This window comes from Dryobates pubescens, chromosome 11, assembly GCF_014839835.1.
Source record: "Dryobates pubescens isolate bDryPub1 chromosome 11, bDryPub1.pri, whole genome shotgun sequence".
Classification (NCBI taxonomy): domain Eukaryota; kingdom Metazoa; phylum Chordata; class Aves; order Piciformes; family Picidae; genus Dryobates; species Dryobates pubescens.
In genome coordinates this window covers 22751535-22770338 of record NC_071622.1, presented here as the reverse complement: position 1 = coordinate 22770338, position 18804 = coordinate 22751535, and the positions used below count along the sequence as shown (strand labels likewise).

The 18804-nt window shown below is 39.2% G+C and overlaps 1 non-coding gene across 1 annotated transcript; it reads left to right on the top strand.

The window, feature by feature from the left end:
* The first annotated feature begins 149 nt into the window (after window positions 1-149).
* On the top strand, window positions 150-18210 carry LOC104304615 (uncharacterized). The gene is made up of 3 exons (XR_008462454.1): window positions 150-467; window positions 6364-6445; window positions 18081-18210. It is a non-coding gene; the product is annotated as an uncharacterized LOC104304615 (transcript).
* Window positions 18211-18804: the final 594 nt, after the last annotated feature.

Sequence of the window (18804 nt, the reverse complement as noted above, 5' to 3'; positions counted from 1 at the left end):
CGGCTCTCCCGCCGGGGGGCGCCCAGGGGCCCGTCGCGCGCTGGTCGGGCGGGAATAGCCTCGTTCCTGAGCGCCGCGCCGCCGCCCTCTCGCCAGTGGTCGCCTCAGGTCGGGGACCCGAGCTGCCTGCCTGTCCCTCCATCGCGCCCGGTGGCGAGGCCCCGTGCCGTGGCAGCTGCCGACCCGGCCCCCTCCCCGATAGCGCTCCTTTCTTTGTACATTCTCCTGTTGCTCCTTTGGGGCCCCACGCATCTCTTCCCCGCTTCCTCTTTCACCGTACTGACAGGCGGCCTGAGGCTCCGACTGCCCCGAGGCCCTGGGACGGGGGCTGGGGCGTTCTTCAGCGTGCCTGCCCGCAGCGAAGCCCTCACTGGCCCCTTAGCTCCGCTCCCAATCCCAGCAGCTGCCAGCGCCCGGCTGCCGGCCAGGACTCCGGCCAAGAGCGGAAAAGAAATCTGGGATTACTGGTAAATACGGCAACGTGTTATTAGCTGTCGTAGTGCTTTAAAGATTTCAGTATGAGACAGCTTTTTTTGAGACTTGCTGCAAGTTTGTTTTTATAAAATCTGTAATTCTTTCAGCATTTGAAGTAATTTTTTGAAGCGATCTCTTTGAACACAGGGCTCATTTGTGAAGAACTGACAAGTGTCTCACACCCCCACACAAATTCATGCACACATGCACCAGCAACTGCTTCCTTTCCCCCCCCAGGTTACTTACTCTCTGCTCCCTGCAAGACCCTTCATCGGCTTTCCCCAGCAAACTTCCAGGTGATGCTATCAGTGGAAAATGTTAAAAACAGGAACACATCTGCCTTTGTAGTGATCTGGTTTAGATATTTTGCTTCAAATTTCTGTCCTGACAGAGGTTTCTGCCTATGGTATTGATAAATTGCAATGTAATATGGAGACCAGTATTGTCCATCTAACCTTGTCACCTGTTCAGTTACTGGTTTATGATATTTGTATTAAGGTACATTACTGCTGATGCCTGAATTCACAGTCTCTGCTTAATATAAAAAGACAGATTATATGTGGCATTTATAAGATGACACCTCAGGCAGCGTGGTGAGGGAAACAAACTCTGGCGGTGAGTGCTGCAGCCTCATTCCTCCCAGGAATGGACCTAAAATACTTGTGTTTCATTCTCTGTTGTTTGACCACCTCCTCCTTCTTTTCCAACACAGCTGCTGTTGTTTTCTTGGTGATGATACTTAAATAAGCACTCTCTTTGCTTTTGGCACAAAAGACTAGAAGGAGGTAGTTGTTTTCTGAATCACCTAAATCATGGTAACTTGAGAAGAGTGGACACATGGGAACATAGAGAAATTCTTCACAACAAGAGTTTGTTGCATTGGGTGACAGGTATTCATAGGACTTTGGCAGCTCTTGTGAGGATATTTGAATGATTGGACAACAGCAAGAGATAAGCATGATGAGTGTAACATAAAAGGCCTTATGGGTGATATGTTATAATGCTCTATGCTTTGCTTGCTCTACCTGATGGGATTTGAGTTTCAATAAGAGCTGCTTTAAAAGGAAGAAAATAGTTGGTTTTTTTTTTCCAAGTCTAAGGCCTATTGTTAGGCATCTGTGCCACACATCAATATTTTACTTCTCTAAATGAAAAAAAAAAAAAAATCACTCTCATCAAAGAAAAGATTCTTGAGGACAGGATTTGACAAAGGCAAAGAGCCAAAGCCTCACATGGAAAATTAAAAAAATGAAAATTACTGTGACATGCTGAAAATATTACCGTCTTGAAAACAGCTTCAGCGCCTTGCAAGGACTTGCGGAAAAGTAAGAGAAGTTTCCTCGTGTCTGAGGCTTACAGAGAGCATGCTCACTGAGTGACAGTGTTAGAAAAACGGGGAGGGCTAGCAAGAAAACATGAACACATGAGATATGCAAAATTTATTTTATCAACACTGTGCACATATCTTGGAGAGTGGAGGAGCCACTAGATCCTCGTTATAATCTCTCATCTTAATCACAGTGACTGTGCTTTTGCTAGCCTTGGGCAGCAAATGGTGAAGGAAAACTGTTCCAACCACACCTGTACCAATTCTGGAAAACACTCTGGATCACTGCCAAAATAAAGCTAAACCAAGGGCTGTCTTGGTTCATGAACTATAAAGTAATCCTTACACCGGAATCTGCAAAAGGATGCACAGCACCGCTTCTTAACTATGGCAAAAGGAACTGAAGACACTGGGTGGAGCTCAGTACTGGGTCCATAAGCAAAAGAACAAACTTTAAAATAAAAAACTAGATAATGTCCCCCTCATTTTTTGGCTATGGAACATGTTAGTCTGGAATTAAAGCAATAACCTGTTTCAGAATTCAGTGTCCAAGCATCAGCTAACTGGAACTTCTGGGCTTCTTCCCTTGTAAAATAGCATGCAAGGTAAATCTGAAATGCCTGTATTTTATATAGAATACATTTTAAATGCAAACACGTTTGAAAGATGCTATCATGTACAAAACTCCAGTCAGCTATCCTTATGCTATGCATTAATTCCAGAGAACAGCTGGAAATCCCTTGTAAAATTTGATGTAATTACATCTGACTGTAAATCTTTGACTCTTTAAAAATACTCAGGTGACTTTAAATAGCATTACACAGAAATAATTTTAATTTAAGGTAATTAAGAAATAGTAATTGTCTCAAGATGAGTTTCTCTGGGAAATTACTGCTCAGAAAAGTCCTGTATGCCTTGTTCTACAGCCATATTCTTTGTATTTCTGCGTTGTAAATACTCCATGGTAAACTGCAACGGGAGCGCAGCTTAGCTCAACTTCTGACTCTGTGGTACTGCTTCTTGGTTGAGAAAATTGATCTGACTCAATTTTTGGCATCTATGCTTTACTTTTACAGCTGATTAAAATTTGTCCACTGCTAGTTAAATGATGACTTTTCTTCAGTATGAATGTCTGCCATGCTCAAACAACTAATTTGCAGATGCAGGGAGCGTGTTGCCAGCTGTCGTTTAAAATTCTTCAAGCAAACAACCTTTCAAGATGGTGGGAATCCTGTCAGCAGGTTAAGTAAGGTTTGCTTCAATTGACTGCATCCTTTGCTCTGGTGTTATGCCAAGCAAGCTGTCTGAGCACAGCCTAAAGCTGCTCTTCCTAGAATGGCTGGTCAGCTGGCTTCACATGTAGTAGATGAGGGCTGTGATCTCATTAAAGCACTGGAGTGATTAGACAGCAGTGCGGATCAGCCATGTTGTTGATGTGCAGTAGGTGCCTATTCCTTTGCTATTTTCTCAGGGCATCTGGAAACAAGCAGCTACAAGTTAGTAATAGGCTGTTTGTAGCCATTTGCACTAATGCGGCTTGGAAACAACTTTTTGGTATATAATGACCAAAGTAAAGCTGTCACTCAGTTTGCAGTGCAGAAATACACGTGGGACCTGCTTCCTGAAAGTAAAGTTGTGATGCCTCAGAATAACACCCCAAAGCAGAAATACGGTTGTTTGTGAAAACTGCTTGCAGAGGGGTTTTGTGAAGCTGTCATTTGGAGTAAATCTTTTGTAGTTATCCTTAGTTTAAAACACTCATGAAAAGCCATTGAGCTGGTTTATGGAATCAGGCAGCTATAATATGAGCCTCCACCAAAACTGGACAATCATTGTCTTAAACAATGTGCATAGAAAAGAACAGGCAGCAAAGTGAACCTGGAAAAATATAACTAGAAGAGATTAAGATAGCAGGACAGAGGCACTGACAGTGTGATCCTGAGAAACAGCGCACAGAAAAGTCTGAATACCTAAAAGAGGCTTGGGATTATGCTGAAACAAACCATCTCAGATTATTCAGTTCTTTATATATGTAAGAAAAATGAACTCTCTGCTTTTCTTAATAAAGAAAACATTGTAATTGTATTCACAATTTCTTCTTCTAACAAAGAACATTCAATACACTGGCAAATATTCCTTTAACCTCTGGAATCAAAATTCTGAAGCTGTGCATTGTGTCAGCATTCTTATGGTGGCTGCATTCAACAGCATTGCTGGACTTGCAAGAAAGGGTAACGTCTTAGCTAACCTCCATATTCAGTCAGCCATAAAAGCACACTGTGAACCTTTTCTTTTTTCCCTAACTACAAAATTGATGCTATTTTTAAAAAAACCCACATACAGATTATTTTCAAATGAAGACATTTAAGTGTAGCATTTCATTAAAGAAAAAAGTGACAACATATACTTTAGCTTTCTAGTTCATCTTAAATCACATCACTGGATTGTTGCAGTATTCTTTAAATTCAGAAGTCCCTTTCCCAAACGGCAGCGAAAATAGCTTTTCTCGTGACTGTTTAAATTCTAAGAAAGCTACTTTTTTTTGCTCTTTTGTGTCAATCCATCCCATGCACTGTCATCATTTTACCAGGGTAATAATCTGTCTTCTTTCCTTCTTTTTCCCTATCTTCAGTAATTTCTGTAATTTCCTTCACTAAGGGAAAAGTACTTGATCCTGTGGATCAGGGCATGACTCCTTCAGTAGTTTAAGTCTTGGAGACAACTGTAAACTAGGACCAAAGAACTGAGGGATAAATCCCACATACTTCTATTTCTGCTTACGACTGAGTAGGTTTTGAAGGTGAATTTTTCCTGTGTAGAGTAGTGGACAAATGCTGTGTCTATATTTACAGATACTTGCATTTCATTAGGGCTATGTGTAGCATAGTAAAAGAGTCACAAATAATTTGAAGGCTGGAGAAAAAATACTTTTTAACTCATTATGATTAACTTGTCAAAACTGACCTCATCCCAGCATAGAAACTTTTGTGCAAGTATTCAAACCAATCTGTTACCATACAAGGTGATCTGATGATCTGGCTTGGAAAACAAGGCCTTATAAGGGAAAATAGCTCTCTTTTAAGAGTGTGGAACACCTTGTTTGTTTATTGTCAATGAGTTCAATATATCAAGGCTTCCTGTGTAGTCTGCCCTACACTTAGGCTGGGCAGGTAGTCATGAAATTAAAAGAACTGGGGGGAAAAAAAAAAATCCTGAAGAAAAACACTTGTGACTGCTTTGTGATGAAACATAGTCACTTTTCCAGGAAGGTTAACTCTTTGGTGTTTAGGGCAAACTATGGGATATCTAACTTGCAATCCCACACCAAGCCTATTGTAAGTACAGAGCCAGGCTATTAAGGATTGTTTGTAAGAAAAGCAACGGCCTGTTGGAGGGGGAGCTGAAGCCAGACAAGGAAGCTGTGTGGCACTGTAGGCTTCACCGTGCTGGACTATGCTTGTATGGGACAATGCGTTAAAATAATGAATTACAAAAATGTGCCTCTGCCAAAAGTTTTAATTGTTTCTTAAATGCCTTTTTTTCTTTGTACTTCGGTGAGATCATCTTCTGCTTCAAATGTGTGCCTGCTGTTTTAGAGCTGACAGCAGATGAAAACCATATTTATTATTAATTATAAAGGAAACATGAAGAAACAGTAATTCACATTCTCAGTGGAGAGAAGCAGCTCCCATGGTTCAAGAATCAAGAGAGAAGGAACAAACATGGAACTGCTGTTATTGAAAAACTTCACTTGAGACCAAAGACAGCTTGTGTTTGGGAGCAGTCCTACAAAGTGCTGCTGGTGAAAAATGCTACCATAGATCTGTCACATTTGCTGTTTTCTGAATGGGCATCCTAGTGGTGTTTGCTTGTGATAGAGAGGTATTAATATTTGTTGAAAACAGCTATACAGCTTTGGTTTCTCAGTAAATTTTGCTTACTGCAGCAGGACTTGGCTTTTCTGTTCCCTCTCTTCCTGAGAGTTCAAAGAGCAGCTGAGTGAGGAAAGTGGAAGAGTACTCCTAGGGTGAGAAACAGAAGGACATAACATATGTGGGAGGGATATCTTTGATATCTCACTATTTTACTTATAGCTTCATGGATTTGCCATCTCAGATGGAAATTTCTCAATTGATGTCTTCAGGATGACTGCAATCTTCAACAGTCCAGTGACATTCTCGGGGCAGAACTGAAAATGCAGGTAGGCTTCAGGCATGAGCTGCATCCATCCTGATTGGTTCTGAAGCTAATAAACGTGATGGAGATCCTGTGTCAGTCTGAAGGCATCAAAGTGAGCATTAGAGACAGAAGGAAACTCTGAAAGAGAGAGCTTGAGAGACAAAGTTGATGATCTGAACAACAGTCAGAGTTCTGCAGAGCACTTTGATTTATGTGTGTTCTGCTGAGCTGAGATAGTGAAGTATCTCCTTTGATTTCTTTCGCCTTCTTTGTCTTCCTTGCCTGTAATGACCACTTTCTTATTTTCTGACACTGACTTTGATGTAATTTCTTAAAATACCTTTTCTGTGATTCCTTATAAACTCTGCATCTTTCATTCTAAGGCTCAGTGAAGTGGCTGTAGCTGTGGAGACAGAAGCAGCAAGGTTTGAACAGAGCTAGTAGCCAGAAATATTATGAAGCGATGTAAGTAGTACTACATCCTGTCTATGTTTGTGTATTACTGCTTTGTCTTCTGTTGCATTTAATCTGTTGCTATCTACACATATTGAAATAGCTTCTTTGCAGTAGTAGGAGCATCCTCCATAAATAAAATCTCTTTCCATTAACCCTTTTTTATAAAGGTAGTGGTAAAATCTTGCAGGCTTTGAAATGAGCAGCCATGTTAGCATTATTGTCCCTCTTCCGTACAACAGAGCATCTTCCTTTGCTCTAGATTAGGGTGTAGGTTTTTTTAAATTGTGGCATAATTTCTCTAAGGCTGATTAAATGCAGGAGCTGGTAGTCTGTAACCTGGGGAAACAAAAGAACAGCCTCACTACTGCTTCTGTTTGATTCCAAGGCAAAGGCACTTGTCATAGCTTTTGCTGTGGTTATCAGCTTCGCTTTTATTTAATGTTATTAAAACAATGCAATAGAACTGGCTATTCTGTTGTTGTTTTTTTTAAAGAAGAGATACATAGGAACACAACAATTATTTATTGTATATGATGGGTAAATGTAAGGTCTCTGGATGCCACAATAGATACCTTGCTTGTTTCTTCGCTGTTTATTGTAACTGTTACGTACATGCTAACAGGATTAGGAAAGTCATAAATATAACAAATACTGGCTCTGAGCTGAATTAAATGCATGAGTTAATTTTCTTCTCTCTCATGCATCATTAAATATTGCTATTGTACTGTCTACTGATTATCTATATTATACCTGTCACCTGATAGCAACCATGGTCGTTATGGTAATGTCAAGATTATAATTATAGTCCCTTCAGCAGTGTAGTCACACTCTGCTAAAAAATCTATCTTTGAAATGGTAGTGTCCCTTATTTGGTCTCGGCCCAAACATGAATATATTTTCAGATTTTTGAGCAGAAAAATAGTTTCTGAGTTATTAACATTCAAGGAAAATTATGTATGTATATATATGTGTATATGTTGAAATAGATACCACCTTTTATTAGCATTCAAGGAAAACTATATACTTTATGTACATACATGTGTGTATACTTCAGAAATACATGGCCTTTTTGAACTATGGTTTTACCTCATTTAATGCTGACTAAACTTGCCTGAACATCTTGCCCCTTGCCAAGCATCCTTTCAGCTGAGTTTGGGAATTTAAAAGTATAGAGAACCATGCAGGTATTACTCAGAGCTCAGAGAACCCATGTGAAAGCCTACTTGGCAGCATGTGCCAGTGTGGTAGTCCACACCCTTTTTGCAGTATAATACATAGTTTATGGATATACCACTCAAGGTCTCTCAGATGGCAGAGACTGGTGATCTCTAAGGCCCAGAACCACAGCCAGGACTCCTGGGATATGTGTGTTTACAGGACCACAGATTGTGGGTGGCAGGCAGAAGGTGACTTCCCAGATAATAAAATAGTGCTTTCAGAGAGTCATCTGATTTCTGCAGAATGTAGGGGCAGAACTCTGAGAATGAATTTTAAGTCATTATCTGCTATCCTGTTCAGATTTTATTACTATTACTGGTCTGTTTTCTTTTACATTTGGGAGAAAATTGTTCATTTAATACTGAAGATAAAAAAAAATATAGTCTCAAAAGTATAAAACAATTCTCTTTCCAAATGTGAAAAAGTTCCAAGGAAACTATATTGAGATATCTGTGTGAGTGGGACTTGGGGATTAAAACCTACCGTATCACATATGTAACTTGTAACTATTATTTCATTCAGTAACATCTAACAGTATAAATATTATGTTAACCTAATGGATAAAATAGTTGATTATATGTTAATTGTACCTGTAATTTAAAAATAATTATAGGCACCATAATCAGGATAGATAGGCACATGAAAGTTTTTATCTTTAAGTGAGAGATCTGTAGAAATACTGCAGTGTTGTTTCATTTCTTGTTCTCATCACTGACACAGTGCTACATTGAAATGCTGCTTTTATTAATCAATTTTGAGAACAAAATTAATGCTTTGTAATATATTGTTGGTAATATTTTCACATCAGTATTAAGTTTCAAGCACAAGTGTGCAAAGTTGTCTGTGTGCCAGCCATTCCTAGGTTGGCATAGGTACCTGAAATAAATAAAATAATTTTATTCAGATAGCCAATGAACAAACTATTGCCAAGAATGTTCATTAAAACAAGCAGAAGTGGATGCTGTGGGCAGTAAGGATAGCTGTGTCTGTATGCTCTTTAGGAACAAGAAAGATTCTAGTCTGCAGCCTACTTTTTTTCAATGGCCAGCTAGGGATCTGATTGAATTTTTCTCTCATACAATAATCTGCAGAAGATCACAATTACTGCATCCCTCTACCAGCTGCATGTATATGCCACCATTTCACACTCAGTAGATCCTCTATCCTTAAATCTTTACACGCTTAAAGTGATTTAAGTAAAAAGGAGTAAGGGCAGCAGAATCACAGTCTGTTAATTATTTAGAGATTAAGGCATTATTATACTCTAATCATTTAAGAAATTTGATTGATTAGTAGAATGTAATGGAAAATATTTTTTCTTGCCATTGAGTCTGAAGTGAGTTTGAAGACTGCTTTACTACTAGGCATTAACACTGAGAGGTTTGTGTAGTGATGCCACTCAATGGAAGTGAACTGTGCTCATGAGACAGAATAGGAAATATCCCTCCTAGCTGTAAAGAGTGCATCAGTGAATTAGACAGAAGGATTCAGGAAACTAGATTGTGTACCTGGCTCACTAGAAGCTTCCAAGGATGAGCCAGACCCAGGTGTGAAAGAGATTGAGCTGGTTGTCTTCTTCGTTATGAGATACACCTTTGTTAAGGGGACTGGATTTGTTGTATGCTTGCATATAGGTAGGTCCTGCATTTATTGCAAAAGCAAATGAAACCCAGGCAACTTTGAGTGGATCTCAAATTCCAGGTGTGTACAAAGAAATACATTACCCAAAAAGGGTTCCCATTTCACACAGCCTCTTTCAAGGATTTTTGGTGAACCATTTTGTGTCTGCCCTGATGCACTCATGATGAATTCTTTCTTCATGTGAATGAAAACTGTATTTCTCTAGAATTTTTCCTTGTTTGGCACCTAAGGGAATCCTCCAGGTCTTTTCAAATATGGCTTCTTTGAAAGCAGGAGTTTTCTTTAAGAGACAAATGCCTTCAGCAATGTGAGAGGGTTTAGCTACATTGCCCTTGATGTCCTGTGAAGTCTGTATTAGTACTGCTCTGGTGCCAGAGTTTTCTCAAAGGCACGGGTAACTTGTCCAGAGCATCAGTAAGGATCTTAATTTTCCATTTTGGAGGGAGGTAGTAAGACCTATTCCAAGGGAAAATGCATAATTTTTACCCATTTTTGAATGGATGATCAAATACTGGTAATTTCTTTCCCTTATTGAGCTGTGTGTCTAGATGAATAGTCAAGACTAGATTGACAATTATATTAATAATAGCTCCTTGGACTTCCTTTTGCTGCATCAGACAATCATCTTCAGCACACAGAATTAACTGAGGTCAGGAAAAGAGAAGCTAGATGGCACTATGGTCCAAAGAGATCATGCCTGTGAACAGGATGAAGTTGTGCAAGCCTCTCTGATCTAAAAAACATCTGAAATTTAATGGGTATCAGCAAACTCAAGGTCAGAATGCCTGAATTGGGATTAGGGGGAGGAACAAGTTTCCCAGTGATACAATTATTTTGCTTTTAGTTTTCATAACAGTAACAGGCTTATACTTCAGCATATAGACAGGAAAGAGAAGATTACAGATGTAAAATACCTTTAAGATTGTCTACACAGATAAAACTGTGAAAATAGGTTGTGTATCATTGCCTCAATATAACTCACACATTTGTGTTTTTAAACATACACTCAGGTATTTCTGCTCTTAATATGTTAATATATATGGAAGTAGATAAGCAATGCACCACAGGTATACAGTTAAAGGACACCAACACATACATTTTATTTGGTCCAGCAAGATAGGAAAAAAATCCACCTTGATACATTCATTAAACATCTTTGATGATTTTTGCAGGGATGGAGATAAAGGGACCTGTACTGCCAAAGTGTAAGTTTTGTACTACCAAATGTCTGGAGTAGTGACTGTAAGGCATTCATTACACACACACACACTTACTTTTTTTTTTTCACACTTTCATATGTCATATTTCCTAATCTCTATTTTAAGAACACTTTTTTTTTTAGTAAATTTTGCTACTTCCTAGGTATGTAATATATGTAATTCCATTTGTATTTTTGTCAGAAATTGAAGTCAGATAATAATATAGTTTTTATTAAAATTATAAGGTTAACCAAAGCTTTCACCTAACTTGTAGTTAGTATTTAAGAGTAGAAGGAGGCAGTGTAAGCTTAAGAATTCTTTAGGAGATGTAGAAGTTATTAAAACACAAAATAAACAAACAAAAATATCCCTAAGCTTTGGAAGTCCAGGGAGGTCTTATTTAATAAGTTTACAGAAGGTCTCAGCATTTGAAAGCAAATGAAATCCAGGCATCTGAAAAACTGCATTTGTAGTAAATTACATTTTGCTTATGCAACAAAGGGGTTTGCATTGTGGCATGCTATATTTGACCCAAGGTCTTTTGACAAAGGAAGATTTTTTGTTTGTTTGTTTGTTTTTCTTTTTAAAGGAGTTCAATAGTTATTTGACTTAGAGGTAAGGTATGGTTATGCAAACTGGCAAGTTGCACAAACATGTATTTGCCACAAAACAGGTTCAATACTTGACTGATTTTGTAGTATTTTATCATGGCAGAAGGTAACTGCAGAATACCATACTGTTCCTTCTAAGTTCAGTATGTCACTAGTGTGACAGTAAGGGGTGTGAATGGGCATGTAACTAATTTGGAAAGGTAGCAATGTTAGTATTTGCTAAGGAGGTGCCTGAGGAACTTCTGGGAAGCCAGAACTAGAAAAATGAAGCTACAAGCTTAATATAATCACAGAATTATAATGCTTACACAGTTGCAGAACTGCATATCAAGGTCAGTGGAGCAGTTCCTAAATTGCAGTCATATAAGGACAATGTTAAGGAACTAGCTGCTGGAAAATAGAGCCAAGGAGTAGGAATGAAGAAGAGAAAATGGGGTCAGAAGGAACAGGAGAACAAGACACCTTCTTGAGAATGAAAATGAGACAATGGGCACAGCTATACTGGCAAGGATCTATGAAGTTTATCAAAGATGCTTCAAAGGAGGCTAGAAGGGAGAGAATTATCTGTAGACAGAAGGCATAGTGAAAGAAGGTGGCCAAAAGTTTTGTAAAATGTTTGCAGAGAAGTAGGTCTGTATTAATTGGCAGTGGGATTGGAAATTTGAAGAATTTGGGTATGAGAATAAGCAGAGCCTGGAGTAGCAAAACAAATTTCACTTGGGCTAGCAAAGAGCAAAGACTCAGTTACTTATGACACTTAGTTTAAAAATAAGAACAACAACAAAATAATAGTTGCACATCAATTGCTTTTAAGATCTTCCTTCCATTTCAAGACACACTGAATTTGTCACCTCCTGCTTTATTGTGTATTTGATGATTCAGGAGTCCTCTTTAGCTCCTGTGCTTAGTATGTCAGGAGGATATACTTCACATTTATATGAGAAAAATGGTGCTTTCCAAGAGATTGAAAACATAAAAGCCCTTTGTGACAAAAAAGGGTTGACTGGAGGGATTTAGGAAGAAAACTCAGAGTAAATTACCAAAAATTACAAAATCTTGCCCTTGCCTCTATTTCCTGATAGAACCTTTTAGAAACATCACTTACTTGCTGATCTGCCCATTGGCACTGAATACATGGCTTCCATAGGTTACCCAGAAAAATGAGCATCACCCAGTAAGTAGTATCACTTCTCCAGCTTACATTAAGACATGGCAAGTCATGAGCCTTATCTCTAATTAACTATGGGCTACTGCTGTTTTATTAAACACCAGCCTTAATTTTTAATATATTTTTAACCTTCTGGGAATCAGTCGTTCCTTGATGAGGAGCTTACCATCCAGTTTGTCAGAGAACTGACTGCAGGTTTCAGCCTCTAAAAGAAACCCAGTAGTGTTGATACAGTGCTTGCATAGCTGTGAGCCTTGCTTTGTGCTGTCTCAGCAGCAAGGACTGTCTACAGAGTACTGTCTGACTTAGCAATGTTGGTTTGTTAGTTTTTTTGGCCATTCAAGTACTTTCCCCCTAGAATTGAAGGAAACTCACATGTTCTTTTTTCTGATGATGTGTCAAATCCTTCTAAAGTGGTGTGGATGTTGGCTGAACCTTCTGCATGTTCAGTCCATAATGGCTAAACTGAATAGCTAAGAAGTTCTCTAATGTCTATTACAAGTCAAGGGTCATGTTGTATATGGAGCAAAATGCATGTATAGTGACAGGAAACAGTGTTTCCCCTATGTTTTAAATAAACAATAGCAGGTCCAATTTCGAGTTATTTGGGATAGGAAGATCGCTTTGTTCTATCAGATTTCTGTTTCCTGTGACACTCTATAAGGTACATCTCCTTCATGGTTGGTGGCATTATTTGTGTTTTCTAAATGTGTGATGCAGCAAATTCTTAAAAAAAACATCAACTTTGTATTTGTTTTCAAGAAAGTGCTGATGCTAAATAAAGTACTAATTTTGGCTTGCAGCAACTGCCCTAAAATGAGCATAATCAGCAAGAAAACCAACATGACTGTTTTTTAGGTTTAGTGTCATAGGTGAACTGAAGGAAGCACAAGTTGATAAAGTCAGTGTACTTGAAATCCATGGAAATGTTTAAAAATAATTGTTCTCAAAATTAATTATATTTTTAATTGCTTACCTTCAGTTGAAGCCACTAATTTTACTTCACTGTCCTTGAATGTATTTATCCACAAGATGGTATAGCCACAAAGAGTGTAGAATAGAATAGAATAAATCAGGTTGGACGAGACCTTCAAGATCATCGTGTCCAACCTATCGTCCAACACTACCTAATCAACTAAACCATGCAACCAAGCACCCTATCGAGTCTCCTTCTGAACAACTCCAGTGATGGTGACTCCACCACCTTCTTGGGCAGCCCATTCCAATAGGCAATCACTCTCTCTGTGTAAAACTTCCTCCTAACCTCCAGCCTAAACCTCCCCTGGCGCATCCTGGGACTGTGTCCTCTTGTTCTGGTGCTGGTTGCCTGGGAGAAGAGACCAACCTCTGTCTGTCTACAACCTCCCTTAAGGTAGTTGTAGAGAGCAATAAGGTCACCCCTGAGTCTCCTCTTCTGCAGGCTAAGCAACCCCAGCTCCCTCAGCCTCTCCTCATAGGGCTTATGTTCCAAGCCCCTTACCAACTTTGTTGCCCTTCTCTGGACACTCTCCAGCAAGTCAACATCCTTCCTAAACTGAGGGGCCCAGAACCTGGACACAGTACTCGAGGTGTGGCCTAACCAGTGCAGTGTAGAGGGGCAGAATGACCTCCCTGCTCCTGCTGGCCATACTGTTCCTGATGCAGGCCAGGATGCCATTGGCCCTCTTGGCTGCCTGGGCACACTGCAGGCTCACGTTCAGCCTATTATCGACCAGCACCCCCAGGTCCCTCTCTGCCTGGCCGTATCTCAAGGGAAAACTGCAATCTATTTGTAAAATACTAAAAGTAATAGGATAATTAAATTTTGTCTGGTGACTGTACCTAAGCCTAGGACATTTTGAGTCTTCTCACAGAAGATGGGAACAGTAGAAGAAGATATTAAAGTTTCTTAAAGGTGTTAATTGCTCTTAATTAATGAGCAATTATTTATTACAATGAAAGTCGTTTCTGAGCAATATTAGGAATGTATTAGAAATATGACATTATAATGGGCTGTTGAATAGGCTCTTCACTGACATAGCATTTTGTATCACACTGATTTGAAAAGCAAATTAGAATTTCAGGTAATTATTATAAATGCATTTATGCTGCAAGAGTCCCTTGGAAATAATTATTCTGTTTCAAAACCTGTTTGTGGTAAACTAATTTCTTTAACATTCTTGGAAGGTGCCAAATTAATTATATTTTATTTCAATCCTCTGTGAATATTTGCTGCAAGATTCCATTGCAAATTACATGACAGATTCCCAGCCCTGCCTCAGTATTTCCAGAAATACTCTGACTTAGTTGCATTAATTCAGCTATGACGTGTTTTCCAGGCTACCTGCTGAAGAAGGCAGGATAGAGAACAGAGAAAAAGCTGAGACTGAAAGACAGTTTTTCTGTTTGCCCCATTTAGCATGTGGATCTAAAGCATGCTACTGCATTTGTAGATCGAGCATGAGGAAAGCCACACATCTTTGTTTTCATCTCTACTCTGCCCTAGTGAGGCCTTATCTGGTGTACTATGTCCATTTCTGGGCTTTCCAGTTCAAGAAGGATAGGGAGCTGATTGAGAGGGTACAGCAAAGGGCTATAATGATGATTAGAGGACTAGAACATCTCTCTTATGAAGAAAGGCTGAGGCATGTGGGGCTTTTTAGCCTGCAGAAGAGAAGACTGAGAGGGGTATCGGTGCTTGTAAATACTTAAAGGGTGGGTGTCAGGAGGATGAGGCCAGTCTTTTTTTCAGTGATGCCCAGTGACAGGACAAACTTGAACATAGGAAGTTCCATTTAAATATGAGAAGGACTTCTGAAGGCAGTAGAGCACTGGAACAGACTGCTCAGAAAGGTAGTGGAGTCTTCTTCTCTGGAGTCATTCAAAACCCACTTGGGTGCCATATTGTGCAACCTGCTCTAGGTGATCCTGCTCTGGCAGGGGGGTTGGACTAGGTGATCTCAGAGGTCCCCTCTAATCCCTACCATTCTGTGGTTCTGTGATTTTCTGTTGGAACTCTTGATTTTCTTGGCTGTGGTAATGGCTTAAAAGCAAGTGACTCCAGTCTTATTTGCCCAAGCATCTTCTTCCTTACAGCTTTCAAAGTAACTACAGTTTCTTCAATTGCTCCCCACCCACAATGCACCTTCCCAGGAGCAGCAGCCTTCCTTCTGGGGCCTGCTGCTTGGAGGAAGGACAGAGATTCCCACTTGCTTCTCACTTCCGCATTGTTCTCTTTTGCTTCTTTCTTTTTGAGTGTAAGCTTTGAGCTCTACAGCACAATATTTCTACTAGGAGGACAATATCTAAGAGCAACTTCCTGCAGCACAGCTAAGATATAAAGAAAAGAAGAGGAGAGCGTTCAGCCAGATAACAGATCCCCACCTTCATGCATCTGCTCTGCTGTCTGCAGCATTTGGGTGAAGCGGGTGTTAGCCTGACCATGTGTGTTCCTTCTCCCTTATATGTTAGTCTAGTCTTGCAAAAGACAAGAGTGCTTCCATCTATACAGAGATGAGGTTTTTACTGAGAATATGAGCAGATTTTTGGAACAATGTAGGCCTCTGTGGATCTCTGCAAGAGATCAAGAATGCAGGAATATTTTTCCACAATCCTAAACAGTCAACTGAATCTATGATTGATATTAATTTTGCATGAATACATTTTTGAAGTAATAGTGGTTGAGAGGGAATTTCCATTTCCTCTTTTTCACAAGGGTATTTCCACTGCTTTCAAATCCCCACTAAACTGCTGTCTGCTCTTAGTACAGATGTACAAACTGTATTCAGAGCAAGTAAGATGTGATTGCTATAGCAAAAATTTGTTGAAGTGTTTTTACACAAAGCCTACAAGCCTCTCAGTTCATTGGTTAACACTCTACTAATTAAGGGGTAGCATTTTTATACCTTCATTTAAAATTCTTATATAATGATAGTTCTCTTTTAGCAAAACTCTTATGCATACATGAGACTTTAGTTCTGTAGTTAGCAGGAACTAATGCCTTCACTGATGTTATCTATATATTCCAGTATTTTGAAGAGCTGCTAACCAGAAATACTTACATGCAGAGCCTCCAATGTGCTGAGAACCTATGCTGAACTTAGTGCACAATATTAAGAGAGGTTTTTTAATCCTCTTCTGTTCTGTGAAAGGAATTTTAATCATTTAAGATTTTTTTTTCTTTCTTTTTTTTTTATTCTTCTGTAAAGGGTTTCAGTTTCAGTATCTCAGAAAATTTCCAAGTCGGTAGGGCATTTCCAAGAAGATAACTGAAATAAAGAATAGTAGGAAATCTTAATTAATTGAATTCTACTGTTTTGAGCTGGAATGACACAGCAGGAATCTGTTGGGAAAAGAACAGTAGCATGTTTAGGCAACATTAGCAAGTAGTATGGGACTGGGTTTGGAAAGTATTTGGAAGCAAACAGTTTGAGAATTCAGGTAGTATTGGGAATTATAAGAAATATAAACAGGTTAAATGCCTGCAAATATGATGCTAAAAATATCTTACAGTTCTGCTGGCTTTAGCTATCTGAATAATTGCAGACTACATTAAATAGTGGCTTGAACCATTAATGGCTTGTGAAAAAGTAGTCAGCTGAGTGCTCTTGCTAACACTTTTCAGGTAAAAATGAAGAAATGGCTAAAAAGGAGTAAGAGGTGTTCAGCACACTGAACGATAGATTAGTCAAAATATTTTAAATTGACTTTTGTATGGGGTATTGGAAAATAAATTACAACATTTATCCTGTGATCTTGAGATGACTGAAAAAAGGCAAAAGAACAGTTATGGTGGTAGAAAATGTGAGAACTGTCAGTGTAAAAGAGAGTGTTTAAAGAAAACAACAGCAGGTTTTTAAGTTGCCCTCAGCAGAACTGTGAACAGAAAATAATTATGCAGAGGGAAACTAGATGTGCTGAAACTGGTATATAAAGTTACAGATGACTTCATAATTAAGGATAAAGACAGTCAAATTGAAATCCTGAAAATAAGATGGAAAATTAATTACCAGCCAGAAGAATCTCCAAACAACTCTGAACTTACTGATAACTGAAAGGACATGGAAAGAAGAGATACTTAAAGATACACATCTGGAAGAAAGGTTCATATAACTGGTGTGAATGTAAATGCTAGCACTTTCAACTATTTTGTCACAGGAGACTAGTCAAGGTTTGGTATTGTGCAGACTCCTAAGGACAGAATGACAAAGCAAATTCTCTTTGTCAGCAGATTGTCTTCAACATTCTAGGTTATTGCTGTTTGCTTTAACAAAGTGGAGAACAGTTGCAGGGAACCAAAGGCTAAGCCATGCAATAATCAAGAAGGAAGTATAGGCATGTGATGGTGAAAAGGAAATATTTTGAGTTCCTTTGGGTCTGAGAACATTTCTGTAGACATGGAGAACTATATTCTTGTGAGAAGTAGATATTACAGATACTATTCAGACTGCAGTGTTTAAAGTGTTTCAGTGCTTTGCACAGTGGAGCTTCCCTAATTTCAAACTCACCAAAATAACTGCTTGCTTGGCAGAGAAGCAGCTTTCTTCCCAAGGGCAAATTTCTCTTTGTGGCTACCTTTTCATAAGATACTGATTCTTGGCATATTTTGCCTGTTAGATATTTATGCCGTGACTTACTATTCCACAGGTTGCCCAGGGACGTGGTGGAAGCCCCATCCCTGGAGATTTTTAAGGCCAGACTGGATGAGGCTATGAGCAACCTGATCTAGTGTGAGGTATCCCTCCCTGCCCATGGCAGGGGTTTGTAACTAGATGATCCTTGAGGTCCTTTCTAATGCTGACAGTTCTATGATTTCCCACTGTATGCAGCCATCAGCATACTCTGAAGGAGTTTGCATGACTTCTGACTGTCCAAAATGAAAAGAAGAAAGAGGAAATTACTGTGAGAATGTGACCTGCAACTTCCTGTCTGTGAGTAAGAAAGGCTACATACATATTCACACTGTGACAAAGAAGTCATTGAAGGTCAGTCCTTGGTATTTTTATCATGAAGGAGGTCTCTTAATGTTCATTGATCTATTCATGAGTTCTTAGTGAATGTATTACTGTGAGCCTTTTTACTTTTGATGGGTGTAGTTAGAGGATTTAAGAGAAAAGGAAATTTAGAAAATACTATGTTGAGCCTCTGTAAACTAGTGAGAAAGCATGCTATTATGTAGAAAATTCTAGAAATAGCAGCAAATTGAGTATGTTTTGCACAGAAACATCCAGGTTGGAAAAGACCCTCAGGATCATCAAGTCCAACCAATAACCCTACAGTACTAAGTTCACCCCTAAACCATATCCCCAAGCACCACATCCAAACGACCTTTGACTCAGCCACCTCCCAGGGCAGCCTATTCCAATGCCTGACCACTCTTTCTGTGAAAAAATTCTTCCTAATGTCCAGTCTAAACCTACCCTGTGGCAGTTTGAGGCCATTGCCTCTTTTTCTATTGCTAATTAACTGTGAGAAAAGACCAGCACCAACGTCCTTTCAGGTAGCTGTAGAGAGCAATGAGGTCTCCCCTCAGCCTTCTCTTTTTTGTTGCTT